Source organism: Calonectris borealis, chromosome Z, assembly GCF_964195595.1.
Source record: "Calonectris borealis chromosome Z, bCalBor7.hap1.2, whole genome shotgun sequence".
NCBI lineage: Eukaryota > Metazoa > Chordata > Aves > Procellariiformes > Procellariidae > Calonectris > Calonectris borealis.
This window is the reverse complement of record NC_134352.1, coordinates 1,532,849-1,548,015: the sequence shown is the minus strand read 5'-3', so window position 1 is coordinate 1,548,015 and position 15,167 is coordinate 1,532,849. Positions and strand designations below refer to the sequence as shown.

Here is a 15,167-nt window from a genome sequence, read left to right as displayed (position 1 = left end):
ATTATAATATTCAAAACAATAATCTGATGAGCTGAAAAAAATGCTTTATTTCACAGTCCCAGTTGAACAAAGCATCTAGATTAAAGCACTTTTCAGTTACGATACATTGCTAACTATTTCCAGCTTGGCTAGAAACATTATTAGAAAGAAAAAGAAAAAAACAACATAAGGTTTGGTTAAAAAAAAAAATCTCTGAGAAGAACCAACAGTATTGATGTATGCTACAGAATGAAATAAAAAGTATTCAGTAATGATACATAACTTTTGCTTTATTCTTAGGCAACTAGAATACCTCTTAAGGACAAAATATATTGATTCTACTAATATTGTTACTTATTTGGGATTCAAATTATTTTGCAAAATATTCAATTATTCAGGATTTTCAGATGAAATTTCAATACTAGTTGTACCAAAACGTATTAGCTATTCTTTTTCTTATTTCTAGAAATTGGGGGAAGAATTGTTTACATTATTTTAATGACATTCTACATATAATAACATAATCACATCACAATTAAATGAGCTCAATTCTATTTTAATTAAGAAGATAATCCTGAATCTTTTTTTTTAATAGAAATGTCTCACTGTAATGAAATTATTCAGAGGACATTTAAATGAATGTTGAAGAGAGAACCACACAAGCTGTAACAGTATATTCATAACAAATTTGCTCTGAAATTAATATTTAATTAATTTTAAAACACTTTATGCCTCCTATATAGTTGTCTGTAAATTATTTTAAGTTTTAAAGCCATATTTTAAGCCTTTCCCACTGATTGAACTTATTCATATTTTATTCAGTTCTCCCAATTTTTAATTGCATCAGAAAGCTCTGTGAGCACAGTTAGTACTAATGTTCTTGGGTTGCTAAAGAAACATTAGTAAAGATAAAAGTTCCTACTAGCTTTCTCATCAGGATAACTAAATTTTAAATCATATGCCCACACCTTTTTATTAATTATTTGCCTGTGACAAACTAATGTATCAACATATAGTCTCATTTTGGTGACCTCTAATATTTTAGATGCAAAGGTAGTTTTTCTTGCCTCGTTAGATTTTCTTAATCTGTAACCAATATTAAATTCTTCCTAAAAGTGGGGAAGGCACATGACTACAACCCCCCCCAGTTTTATGGTAGAAGGAGAACAATGGCTTGTTGATTATTGTAAAAATATTTCTGATAAGGAAAAAAATCAAAATGAATCAGTCCCATGCAAATATCATTCTCAATATTGCTGCATGCATATGCAAGAAATGCATTTCCAACTTTTAAAACTTAATCACTATTACACTAATCACTAATGTAAAATAATTCTAGTTAAACATTTTTACCCTGCTCTAGTACTTCATGTGTGTCCTAACATTCATTTCTTCTTTGAATTGCTGTAACATTATGTTGCATGAAGTTCCTACCAGGAAAACCGCTATCACTTTTTTTCTTTGTACTTTTCCCTGAAATGTTCACAAAGTTCTTCAGAACACCAATCAAAACTTAAAAAATAAAATAAAAAACATTTCCTTTATGAAAGCTTGATGACCTTTGACATCATTCACTATTTAGAGACCCATAAAAAAATAGATAACAAATATATGACTCACAAATTATCAATTATGAAAAATAATCTGGGGTAGAATGCTACACTAATGCAAAAAGATGGATTACTTGTCATAAACCAATAAAGCTTTTGTTTGCGAATCCAATATCTCATTTCTTTCCTTCGTGTTGGGAAACTTAAAATGATTTTTAAACTGCATTAACTTAAAAAAATGCAACTATCATAAAGGTGAACATGAAAACGCCCCCAGAAATAATCTGTCATTTTTCAACCTGTTTATATTTTATATTCAACTATCAGTTCTAAAAACCGTAAGTCAGCAGAGACTAGATCCATCACAGAGCGAGTGGATAGTCCTGTACTTCAGAGGTGCGCGGGGGTGTTGGTTCTACCATCCGGATCTTAAAGTGCTCTTAAGGAAGTGCCATATTTGTCATTGCCAGGCAGACAACAGAATTTAATTAGTCTATAACCACATTTTAGAGCACAGACAGCCTGTTTTAAAGCACTCCTCCTGCATTAGGATTCTTCAGGGTTTTGGGTTTACTTTGCTCTCTATAACTTGGGGGAGGGGAACATTTCCCATTTTTAATAGAAGAAATGCGAGAAAGAGTGGATGTCTGCAGAAAATAAAATAAATACCAGCTCTGGAGTACCACGGTGCAGTGTCATCAGCCGTTGAGCGGTTACCTACGAAAAACCCTGGCCGGTGATGCAGCAGAGAATTCATTACACTTGCTGACTGGCAAAGGACAGGATTGCTCAAATCAGGCGATAAACAGAGATGAGCTTTACTTCCATCCAGAAATCACAAGCTCCCTGCTCAGCCTTTTGCCTTCTCTGCAAATTGTGAAACCAGTGCTTGTGGCACAATGTCGAGAGAAACAAACCAGCAGGAACGCTACTGATGTATGTGTTTCTACGAGTAATTGCTATCACTCCCAGTTCTAATTTAATTTGTGACCGTCTTTTCACATACACCTTTTGCTCTGCCTACGCCAGAACCCGCAGCCATCTTTGGCTAACTCTGGTCCCATCAAGCCGAGACACCTGATTCAAAACACCGCCAGCTACAGTTCCTAACTATCTTGCACTGTGAGGAACAGTTGAATGATTTAATTAAAATAATTTCATTTAAATTAGGCGTATTAGACACTGTAAGTAAAGGAGCGGAAGGTGAGGGCAGTGATCCGGAGGCAATGAAGCATGCTAACCAGAGATTCCCAGGTTCAGATCCCGGGGTCAGACCTGCACTCCCTGCTCCCAGCTTCAGCCGGGAGTGTGCCTGGAGGTGGCTGCCCCTGCTTTTGGGAGAATGGAGGAGCAGGGTTGTGTGTCGGGGGGGATTAACTACATTGTCACTCACTAATGACAGCTGCCAGATGATTACAAACCACATTAAGTTTTTAACATTAACTTTGCTAATCAGCAAGATCAAGCTCCTACAACCAGATTGGAATTTTTTCTATTAAAAAAAAAAGAAAAGAAAAAAGAGAAAGAATATGAAGAAAGCAGTTTGCCTGTTTGCTACCTAATCAGAATGTAAGGCGGCGAGTAAGTACACAGTCGTAAAAATGAACTTTGATGGAATACAAGTTAAGACCGATTTGGACCAGCTCCAACAGCACCGTTTGCGAGGGTTAGGTTTTCCTATGCAATCAGGACAAAAGTTTTAAACAATTAATATTATTTCTTCCTAACAAATGCTGACAATCAAGAATCAACCAACAGAAGGGAAATTTTATTTAAGCATTTTGACATCATATACTTCACGAAAGTGGAACATGAGAACAGCAAGAGTCTGCTACATTTACTGCGAGAAAGGACAAAAAAAAACCACCTTGCAGAAAAAGATCTGAGTAGCATTTACTGTAACCACTCACTGGGTAGGCTGTTGGTCAAGGCAAAATATGTATATTCACTTTCGCGAAACTTGTGATTTTGCCATATTCTCCATATAGACAGAAACCTTACTTCTTCAATACTACCTTTAAAGCAAATTGAAAACAGACAGTTAATGGTAAGGCCGTAATTTTTTTTTTTAACCTATGACTCTGATAAGGCCGCTTTCGGAAATATAATGGTTACCCAACCCTTTCAAGGCTTTAACAAACCCTTACTTCTGCCTCCTGTTCCATACAATGTAGACTCTATTTGCACCCGTGCAGTACTAAATTACAGATAAAGTTACAGCAAATTTGTTTTCTCACAAAAGCAGTGAGGCCTGATATCCCTTGAGTAATAACAGCCTTGTCTTTCATTCAGAAGTGGAACTGGAATAATTTTCCCCCAGAAACGGCCGTTTCTTCCCGCGACACCAGAGCTGCTCCTGCGGCTGGGTGCGCGGGGCCGTGGGGAGGGGGCGGGGGACGCCTGTGTGCGGCGGGGACTCCCGCGTGCTCCCCACCCCACCGACGGGCCGACCGACTTCTCGGCGCAAAAAGGCACAGAAGCGTGCTCGAGCGAATCAGTAATTTATAGCCATGTCTCTTGTCCGTACTGACCGAATCAAGGTAGCTAATAAAAACCTGAAGCAGCCTTGGAACAAAGCAAAAGTGTCTTAAAAAGTTAAAAAACCACAACCCACACCCAAAGCGATTCTTGTATGTGAAGGGAAGACTGACATAATGACGACCTACCGGCGTAGAGCAGTTATTTTCCAAATGCTCTAGCTAATAGACTGTGATGAACAAATAACTTTTTAATGTGTTTCATTGGAGTTGCACTAGGGAATATTAATATCCAGTATTAAAAACACTATTCAGTTGTAATGCTATGAAGATAGTGACATAATACAGAAACAAAGCTCTAACAAGAGATTTCATTAGTTACCTCTTCTTTAAAATAAATGACTCCAAAATGTTTCCATGTTTACTTGCTACAATATTGTGATACTATTCCTGAAAGATTAAAATCAAGTACATTTAGGGAATAAGCATTAAGTGTTCTTAATGTGGCCTTACGCTGTTAATCATTATCTTGGGAAAATTATATTGTGTTTTATATACTAATACTATGACATTTTTATTAACTCATAATCCCTCTGCTAACAGTGGTGCTTTAAGCAAGTAATAATTAAGATGGCAGCAAATATTAAAAATACTTACTTTTAAATTTTTTAGTCACGTTAAAGGGATACAGCATCTGCTGGTACTAGATGTTTTTTAAGGGAAGAATACTACATACCAACCAGAAAATACTCATTCTTTCTTTATTAAGGAAAACAGCCTTAAATAATCATTAACATATCCCTTACAGTACTGATCACTCATCTTCAAAGGAATTACCTGATTTTAATTATTAAAAATACACTTTTCCTGGAAATTGACAAATTTGTCATTGGAAAATTCAAATATGTACACCCGTGTCTTCTAGTCTGAGACAGGGAGAGATTTTCCCTCTCCCTTATAAATGAGCACCAGAAAGAGACAGACCTCAGGAGAGACAGGGCGAGAACAGAAATACCACACAAGCTGACTTTATTAAGCTGAGAATAGTCCAGAAAGGAGCATCTCAAGCCAAACAGACACCATGGATTCGTACACTTAAAGACTGAGGAGAAATATAAGGAAATAGCAAAACCTCATGCATTAGTCCTGCCAGGACTACTATTAAAGTAGAGGTTTACCTTCAGCTTAATATGTTTATCCCTCAAGTTATGATTTAGAGGAGATGTACTGAGTGCAGAGAATCACAAATATGCATTAATATTGGCTTGATTTTTTTTTAATCATAGTTTTCCCAAGTATACAGTGCCAATTCCTGCAGCGACGAATGCAAAATATGTATTCAGTATATCAAAGCTGAATTAATTTTATTCATTTTTGAGCACATTTCTTTGCTACCTTTTTATTTTTTTAATGGGGTTAGGAAGTGTCTGTCTCTGTTCATTAATGAGCAGTGTCTATTTACGGAGGCCAGTGAATTAGAACTGGAATACAGGCACATCTAATCACAGCTGCTATACGGCTGCAGAGAGAAAATCATGTCTGCTATTCAGCCGGTGCTGCACGCTAATTGCCCAAGAAGCTCCAGTTGCATAATACCGGTTTTAACAGATAACTTTGCAGTCCTAACAATATCTGTGAAAGCCGTGGTCTCAAATAAACAAGACTAAATTATGCCAATTTTTTGCTTTTGCAAACCAGTGGGTTCTTCTTAAGAGTACTTGTATCTCTGGAAAGCAGTTGGTGTCTTGTAGCTTCAGAGCTACAGTAATTGTGCTGGTGTCATTCACAGAAATGTACAAACTCCAAAGATCTGCCATGCAGTTGCAAATCTATTCAGTATCCGCTGCGGCCGTTTGGCTTACAGTTATTAAATTTTTTTTCTCTTCAGTAACAATTCTGGTCACAACATTGGTTATCTCTACTGGGTAAGTGTTAATACTTATTCTGGAATAAATAAAATCTACCAGTGAAACCAAAATAAATTATGCTTTTAAATTATGTCTCCTTGCTTATTCCAAAGTTATCCACAAATTTTGGGATATAAACACCTATTATTTTTCTTTTGAAAATTAAATAAACTAAAAAAAACCCAACCTTTTATGAAAAAAGTGGCTATGAGGTTTACAGGCTTTTTATTTCAAGGTCAACTGAAATTCTCCTCTCCTGCAGAAGCTAAATCACTTAAGCACGACACCTGGTAAAAATTTAACATTCCACCTTTATGCTGACTGTTTGATATATTTAAAAACTATCTAGACAACATTGTTTTTTGCATTAACACTTAACTAAAAGGATCTTCAAGGCAGTTTTTGCTTGTCTTTATATTGCTGTGACCACTACAAAAAGTTAACGTGCAAGACAGGCCATTGCAAACAACCCAACCGTTACCAATATCATGGCTAAGGCTACGTGAGGACTTTCTTCACAACTTTGCAACCATCAGTTTGGCCTTTAATTGAGAAATTCAAGCAAACATTCTACCTAGATGGTAACCTGCTCAATGCAGCCTTGTCACCGAGATCTGCAGCCGCTGCCTCAGGCCAACACCCCGGAGGGAAAAGAGGGGAAAGACGCAGAAAGGTAGTTCAGGGAAGCGTCTTTTTTCTGAAAGAATGGATTTAATCCTAGTTCTTCAGGTATGGAAAACACCCTCGGTGGAAACAATGTTTACACTGACTGAACTATACAATAAAGATTACGTTGATAATGTGCTGTATAACTCATGCCTAATTCAGAAGAAAAACAAAAAAATCCACCACTTGTAAACTTCTTAAGTATTCTTCTGTAACATCACACCTCAGCAGTTTGTCCGCTCGAAATAAAGATGGTTACACAAAGAGACACCTTATCCCAAGGGAAGGACAACTTCTAGTGCTACTGCTTTTTCACACCCCGTCACAAGGAAGTTTCCCTAACTGCGAAAATAAGCAGCTGTAACTGCTCAGTTCCTTAACAGGACTTTCCCACATACATCTTAATGGAGTTCAGATGGAAGTGAAGCTTCTTGGGCATGGTAAGCCCACCTCACACTGAGGAGGAAAGCAGAGGGACCACAAGAAAGGTGACAGTAGAACACTACGGGCATTTTTCACTTCAATTTCCTACTGTCCCGAGGGGAACAGACTAATCATTCCTTCTCTTACCGGTTCTGCTGGTTTTGGATCATCAAAAGCAGCATCGCCACCCGCCAGTTATTTCCCAGTGGGAAGCAAGCTTTCAAACTCTCTCTGGTCCAAACCAGCCATTTTTGGAATGGGAAGCATGCAGCATCTCTCTTCTGCCAAAAATGTAGGATAAAGCTGTGTGTGGCAGACAGTCCCCTTTTAGGAAAAAGGGACAAAACTTCCCATGTAATTTTTGCAATGGTTACTTAGGGATGTTTTTCTTTCGGGGCTTTATTTACAACACCAACAAACCCAATTACTATTAGTCATATAGCATGTGTGGCACTAGTAGAAAAATATGTTCCAAGTCTTTTTTATATTAAAGGTCTGGATTACACTTTCTGCAATCAAAACTGAAAATATAAAATTGCATGTTAAAAAATATAAGCAGAACAAATACTTTCATGATGCATCTATGAAACATTACAAAGTTACCCTAAGTGTTTTCACTCCAGTAAAATCCAACATATTGAAAATTACATGTTTTTTCATAATTTTTCCACCCAGGCACAGATGCTTATAGTATCACCTACCAGCTACACACCTACTAAACAAGCGACTACTCTATAGGCATAAGCACACTGAAGATTCCTTAAGGAGCATCAGGAAGAAATCGGTAGCTTCATTTCTGAACAGGCTGCCTTTCCAATCCTTTTGCACATCATACTTTCAAAAGCTTTGAAATATTGCTTTTCTATTTGATTTTCCTTACTTGGGCATTTCTCACTAGCATACGACATACCTCGTTATTGCTTCTTTCTTTACTACACTGAAACTTTTTGCAAAACATTACACTGTATTATTTTAGCTACTGAACGGTCCAGTAAAATCAGGGTGGTCCTGTGCTGGTTTGGGCTGGGGTGGAGTTAATTTTCTCCACAGTAGCTGGCATGGGGCTGTGTTTTGGATTTGTGCTGGAAACAGCGTTGATAACCCAGGGATGTTTCATTCCTGCTGAGCAGTGCGTACACAGCGTCAAGGCCTTTTCTGCTCCTCACCCCACCCCACCAGCAAGAGGCTGGGGGGGCACAAGGAGCTGGGAGGGGACACGGCTGGGACAGCTGACCCCAACTGACCAAAGGGGTATCCCAGACCGTATGGCGCCATGCTCAGCACATAAAGCTGGGGGAAGAAGAAGGAAGGGGGGGACGTTCGGAGTGATGGCGTTTGTCTTCCCAAGTCACCGTTACGCGTGATGGAGCCCTGCTTTCCTGGCGATGGCTGAACACCTGCCTGCCGGTGGGAAGAGGTGAATGAATCCCTTGTTTGGCTTTGCTTGTGCGCGGCTTTTGCTTTCCCTATTAAACTGTCCTTATCTCAACCCACGAGTTTTCTCACTTTTACCTTCCAATCCTCTCCCCATCCCACTGAGGGGAGTGAGCGAGCGTCTGGGTGGGGCTGAGCTGCCGGCTGGGGTTAAACCACAATAGGCCCAATTCAAGGCAAACCATTATAATACCTACCGCTGCTAAAATAAAGAGGAAGTAAACCACTCTTTGTAACATGATTTTATAATGTGTTGGTTCTCATATGACTCATAACTAGAAGATGATGAAAAAGTAAGATATTTTATAATCCACTGTGCACAATCCATGTGCACTATTTAAGAAGTGAAAGTTTAAACGGCCAAGATTTCCTGCAATGACTTGAAATAGAGCAACTTGGGGAACCCAACGGTGATAAGGTACACAACTACTTCCTCCTTAGAACACCGTTACTAAATAATTCTCCAAATTTAGTACCCGTGCTATCTGAAGTCTTTCAAGTGCAAAGTTTTTTATTCAGGAGAGTTTTGTGCACTCAAGAGGAAAGTGCAAGTAAGAATACATGATGCAATGCAACCCCTCCCCGGACACACAGCCACACGGGGTCAAACGCAGCCATCCTGCAGCTCTTCCAGTAACCCCGAGCAGGTGGGGCTGCAGCAACAGCAGGCAGCTGGGGATCGCGTCGTGCATGATCTGCATGATGGGAAACGTACTCCAGACCAAGACCACCACTCACGCAATTCGGCTGCCTAGATTTCTAGTCACATCACTGCCTTAAGAGGAAATCTAAGCTTGTTTTTAGAACTTTCTGGGTAACACTGAATACTGGACAGTAACTAATAGTTTTTGTTAATTTCTACAATTTTTGATCAACTACAACGCAATTTCAGTGCATCAGACCTTTTGGTGTATCAAGCTATAGTAGCTTTCTAAAAGCTTTGATAATCAAATACTTTCAGTGCAAAGTTGTCAGTTTTCTAAGTCGGGAGAAAAGGAAAATAGGTGGGATGAACGGTCTGGTAGTGAAGGGAAAATCCAAGCCGTGGGATATCAGTGCTCTATTCTGCTGCGTATTTCCTGTTTGAGAAATCATAAAGCCTCTTTACATCAATTGGCAATGTAAATGAGGAAAGTATTTCCCCACACTGCGTCGGACACTTTAAGATTATGAAGAAAATATGCATTCACTCTATGAAGGAAGTAAGATGAAAGTGATTTTTTAAAAACAAAATAAAATACTAAGAGAAACTTTAAGCATATAAATATTGCCCAGTCTTTCCTTCTATCAGATTTGCAAACACACAATGTGTCAATCACAAGACGTGGATTGATGACACCAAGTATTTCCACACCAGCATCATTCCTCAATTGCTATAGTTAAGTACAGAGGGTTTTTTTAATCACTGCTGGTGCTGATATGTTCTTCATGTATGAATGGTTAATGGATCTCAATGATCATATACACCAGGATCCCCTATATATGTGTTTCTTTCCTATCCCGCTTTCTAAAACCTGGCACACAGTATAGTTAAGTGTTGCAGAAAGCTCAAATCCCACTGTATTTTTGCAGCAGTCTCACATTAGTTCTGCTGGTCTATAGAAAATTAGGGAAGAGGAAACAGGATTTACATCACTTTTCTTTTTGTCTGCTGTACTTCTGAAAAAAACAAAAGCCGTCTGGTCTACTTCATTCTCTTTCCTGCTGGTGAAGATACAGCTGACAAAAAGCTGAAAGACTCTTGCACATGTGCAAGAGCATCAGAACCTGCATCAGAAATGAGCTTGTATCTGGCCTTGCCACTGCCATGTCACTTTACCTCTGGAAATCTCTCTTTTGAGAACAGGCAGTTTTGACAGCAACAGGAATTTTTGGAAAGGCTTTTTTAGGATGTAAGAAGTTTTTGCAACTACTTTACTAGCACTTCTTCCAATTTCAAATTCTAGACAACAGGTGGCAAAGACAATCTGATAGTCCACTTCACCCAGGTTTAGTAAAAAGCAGTTTGAAGGTGTTTATATGTTATATCTTCAATAATGGTATAAACAATGGCAAAAGCTATGAGCTCTTAAATATATCTGCAAAATTCTGATTCTCCTACAATTACAGTGTGGAAAAAAAGGAAAATATTTAATAACTAACACAAGCGCATTCCCACTCCTGATGGTACCGTATCAAGTCTCTCCCAAAACATAATCTCCATCCTTCAGCTTTGAGTGAAAGTTGCTTCTGAAATACACAGTAGCGATCATTTCCCTTTTTAATAGGGAAAAGTTAAGCAAGTTGACAAAATTACTTTATTGACTCATTTCCTGCTAGGGACCAGCTCTTTTTTCTCCTGTTTCCTTCTCGGTTTCAATTAATTAGCGTGACACCATCACAACTAAATGGTGTATGTGCAAGAGAACTAACACTTAATCAAAGGCTAGGGACACTGTTATGTCATTTTCACACATGACTTGTGTAACATTAGAAGACAAAGCGAAGGTGAGTTAGACCTGACAAATGGCTTGGATGCAGGGCGAGTCATTTTATCAATATTTCAAAACCTAAGAAAGAAAAGTATTTTCCATGTGCATGCATGCACACGTACAGAAAGATTCAGAGGAATAGGAGAACATGTTCATAGAAAGCTTTAATGTGAGGACATACTGAAAACTGTGATAGGGTGAGGGTACTCTGCTTCCAAATGAGAAAGGAAACAAGTTTATTTTATGAGTAACAGTTAAATGTTCAAGCAGGCAATTAAAGTGCTTTACTGAGGCCATTTTGGGATACCAAACACTTTGAAGATTACATATTCCCTCATATTTCATGTTCAATGTTCCTCTAAGTAAAATATGTGGTTCCCTTTAGTTACTCGGTTATGAATTGTACTTTAAAGGCAAGGGGACATTTTTGATAATGCACATCTTAAACTTTTCATTAAACTACCAAATTTAAATTCTACCTTTTTGTGCACTCTGACATTTTTGTCTGGCATTTTCATTAATTTTGCGACATACATAAATGTAGCTGAAATGTTAACTGATCAATACTTTGTCTCTCTCATGTAGCACTAGAGCGAAGCTCCCCAAGGACTACGCAGCAGTACAGAAATTAAATGTGTAAAATATCAAATGTTAATGTTAAACACAGCAGCACTTACTGTATAACGACTGAAAAGGCTAAAAGAATTCCAAATGGACAGATGGTAGCACAAATTATCTACAATCACATTTAAAGATTAAAGTTTGTCCCGTAAAATAATTCATTGACTCACGTTGAAGTGTGTCCTTTTACTGATAGCTCAGTTGTCCAATTATTTTTGTGCTCATTACAGTGAGAAATGACAGTAGGGGAAAAAAAGAGTGTACACTTTTTTCCCCCTACGTTGCACCCACTGACATCTGCAAGAACACAAATGTCTGGTCAAGAAGCTGATGGAAATTAGGCCCAATTTAGTAGACATTTCAGTGCCCAGAGTAGATTAATCTAAAGAAAAACCATCCACTTTTGCATACCCTAATAAAGTTCTTCCGCCTGAAACATACCATATTAATTACCAAATTAAAAAAAATATAAAAATTAACTGCCAAATAATCCAAAGGTCCTTTTTAAATACAGAAAATCATGTGAATTTACAGCAAAGGCTCTCTCTACGTATTCTATTCTTTTCTTCTCTATACTTTTCTTCTTAAGCATTTAGGTGCTTAAGAAGCACACACACAAACACGTAACACATTTTTTATCTGCCTCTAGACATAACAGGGATATATGCGATACAATAAAGCTGTTCTGGAACCGAAACATTAATTTAACATTGTAGCTATACACTTCCTTTATTTAACAGGAAATAAATATGAAAAAGGAGGAGAGAATATCAAATCTTCTGATGGTTCGAATCCAAAGTCATATTCTAGCCAGATCAACCTACGTTTCATGAGCTACTTACAAATACCTTGAATATCTGAAAAATAACAGCTAATTAAATGTCACGGTTATATTAGCACGAAAATATAAAAAATTCTGCCTGGGTAGCAATTATCCTTTGGCTGTGAATTCCTGAGGCACAGAAAAAAAAAATGGAGTCAAAACCTTAAATCATTCAGGCAAGATTGTCAGTGAAGGCGATGAGCTTATGAAGTTCAACAGGAACAGGCAAAATATTGTTTAGTTGAGGAAATGCGTAATCTAGAACACTGAAAACTTAACTTCTAGGTTTCTGTAGTTCTAGGTACAACATGGGCAACATCGGTCATTGAGCTGGTGCCTTTGGACAGATTTGAGAAAGAACCATCCTAAACCTTTAATAAAGCATTTCCTTTCCTAAATGTCCCAAAAAAGGTGAAGATTTGAGACAGCTAAGTTCTGGAGTATAAACAATCAGCAAGCCCCTTCAATATACACTTTTATTCTCGACGACTAACGTTGTGACTCTCCAAAGAGAATGACTTTAGAAAGAGCTGCAGTGAACACTTCAGTGTGCAAAGAGCATAAAGCATAAGTAAGTGTAGCTTATTACAGAGTCACCACATTAATCAGGGCTTTCTGAGGGTTTCCAAGAGTAGTTCTCCTTTCCAGATCTCTCATTAATTACAATTAACTTACTACATTTCTGAAAACTGAGCTAGTCTGTCAGATTTCTTCACCTGTGGTCTTCCGTAACAGAAAGTAAAGACACGGGGTGAGGTAGAAGAAAGGGGTACCTGTAATTGTAACGCCAAGAACTTGGTGGAACGGGAGATCTGAAAAATCAACCCTCACATGTGTAACTTACGTGAAATGGCTGTAAATCTGTATTGGAATGTTATCCATCAAGGTACGTCTTCAAATCCAACAGGAAGGAAGAAACGGTTAGTTTAAAAGTTTACTTCTTGTACATTATTTATTAGTCTGCCTACAGAGCTGGAAACCTCCAGAACGGCCTATTTCTCATCTCCTTTCTGGCACTGACATTTCACTATGACATTCTCCAACCTCCGGGAGACAACTTCAAGAGGAGATACGATTTGTATAATAGTGAAGAGATTAAAATGATACATATAAGCACAGCTTTTTTATAGAATCTATTAAATTCCAGCGTAACCTTAGTGCAAGCATGATTCAGCATTACACGTGCAAGTGGACCACTCTCAAGATTTTTCAAGGGCCTGTGATAGTTATGGAACGCCAGAAACCATCTAAATCTAAAGCTTACGATCATGATAGAAGTTCATGTAGATTTGACTTGGCTAACTAAAACTTATCAATGTTTTGCCCAGCTGAGGGATGATTTGATCCTTGGACGGAATAACATCAGGTTGAAAAGCACAGGATGCACTTTGGATGCAGAGCAGGAACAGCGCTGATGCGGACATAATGTGTCTGTAACTACCACAACATAACAAAACAAATACTAAAAGGAAACTAAGAAAAGCAGGCTTTTGAGATATAGATATAAATATATATATGAATATATATAAAACTAAATTCAGGAACACATTTCTACTGCAATACACTGTAACTGCAACAACGGCGCATACTCACTACAGACCTCCCTGCTCAAATTCCATGTTTTATGTATTTCCAACTACTTACTATGACACTGAATTTCTTCTGTGATCGGAAACGATGACAATTTCACAGCAACACAACTTCTTTCATAGCCACAGCAGTGCACCATGAGAAAGAAATAATTTTATTTGCCCCAAAGAATAGGATGCCTTTCCACTTCCTTTCTTCCACCGAGGACAGGTGGGTGTTTCACATCCGTATTAAAAAAAGACTTGGACAGATGAGTATTTACTAACTGGAGCAGTAATAGTAACATGAACATTTGAGTTTTATGCAGAAAGACACGTTTTCCTATGAAATCTTGATAATTTTAAACTGAAATAATAACAGATCGTCTTTCTAAATTAAACAGTAGCAAGTATATTTAGATTTTTGCACACAGTGTAGTTACTGCAGACGTCAGTAAAAGTATAAAAACCCCGAGTGTTTGAACAACACGTTTATCTCCTGTGCTCTTGATGAACATTGCAACCAAGGACCGACAGCTTGCTGCCATCCTTTGACAGGCTACAGGAGGGTTTAACAAGTCACTTAGTACAAATTGAGCCCTGCTAGAAGAAACTTCTGCAAAACAGCATGATTCAGTGACACAGCAAAGTACCCCATTTCACTGCTCCAGTGTAGCCAGCTCCAATGCCAGGTTTGATGTCTCCAAATTTGAGGCACCTGAGCTTTAGGCACCCAAGCTAGGAGTACTGTCACAGACTCACTCTACAATTATTCAAAGAATGACTGAAAACGTTCTCGGTTCCTGTTCATGGTGGAGAGGCTCATAACTTCAGTATTTCAGCCAACTTAATAAATTTAGATGTTCCAGAAAGCATGCCCATGCACACATTTTTACTCCTGGTGGGAGTTCCTCAGGCAAAAAACAAACAGGGACTCTGGTTTTATTTGTAGATCATATGATTTTGAAAATAAAAAGATATTCATCTGGGAGACATAATGTAATCGACAACTACTCTTGGAATTTTCAAAATTTAACAGAAAAATAAAGATTAATACTAATGAAGCTAATGTTTATGGAGAAATAGCAATTTCATTTAAATCACTAAAAATGAATTCACTAAAAACTGAACTATGACCAGAGCTTGATGTCTAAAAGGTACTAGGGTGCTTGCATTAAGGATTTAAAATTGGTTTTGTTTTGTTTTATTTTGTTTTGGTTTTGGTTTGTTTTTTTTTAACCAAGAACA

General features: G+C 37.9%; 1 protein-coding gene across 1 annotated transcript in view; it reads right to left on the bottom strand.

Moving 5' to 3' along the window:
* The window catches only part of MCTP1 (multiple C2 and transmembrane domain containing 1), a 290,462-nt gene that overhangs the window by 81,225 nt on the left and 194,070 nt on the right, over nt 1–15,167 (bottom strand). The gene's annotated exons all lie outside the window — the stretch shown is intronic.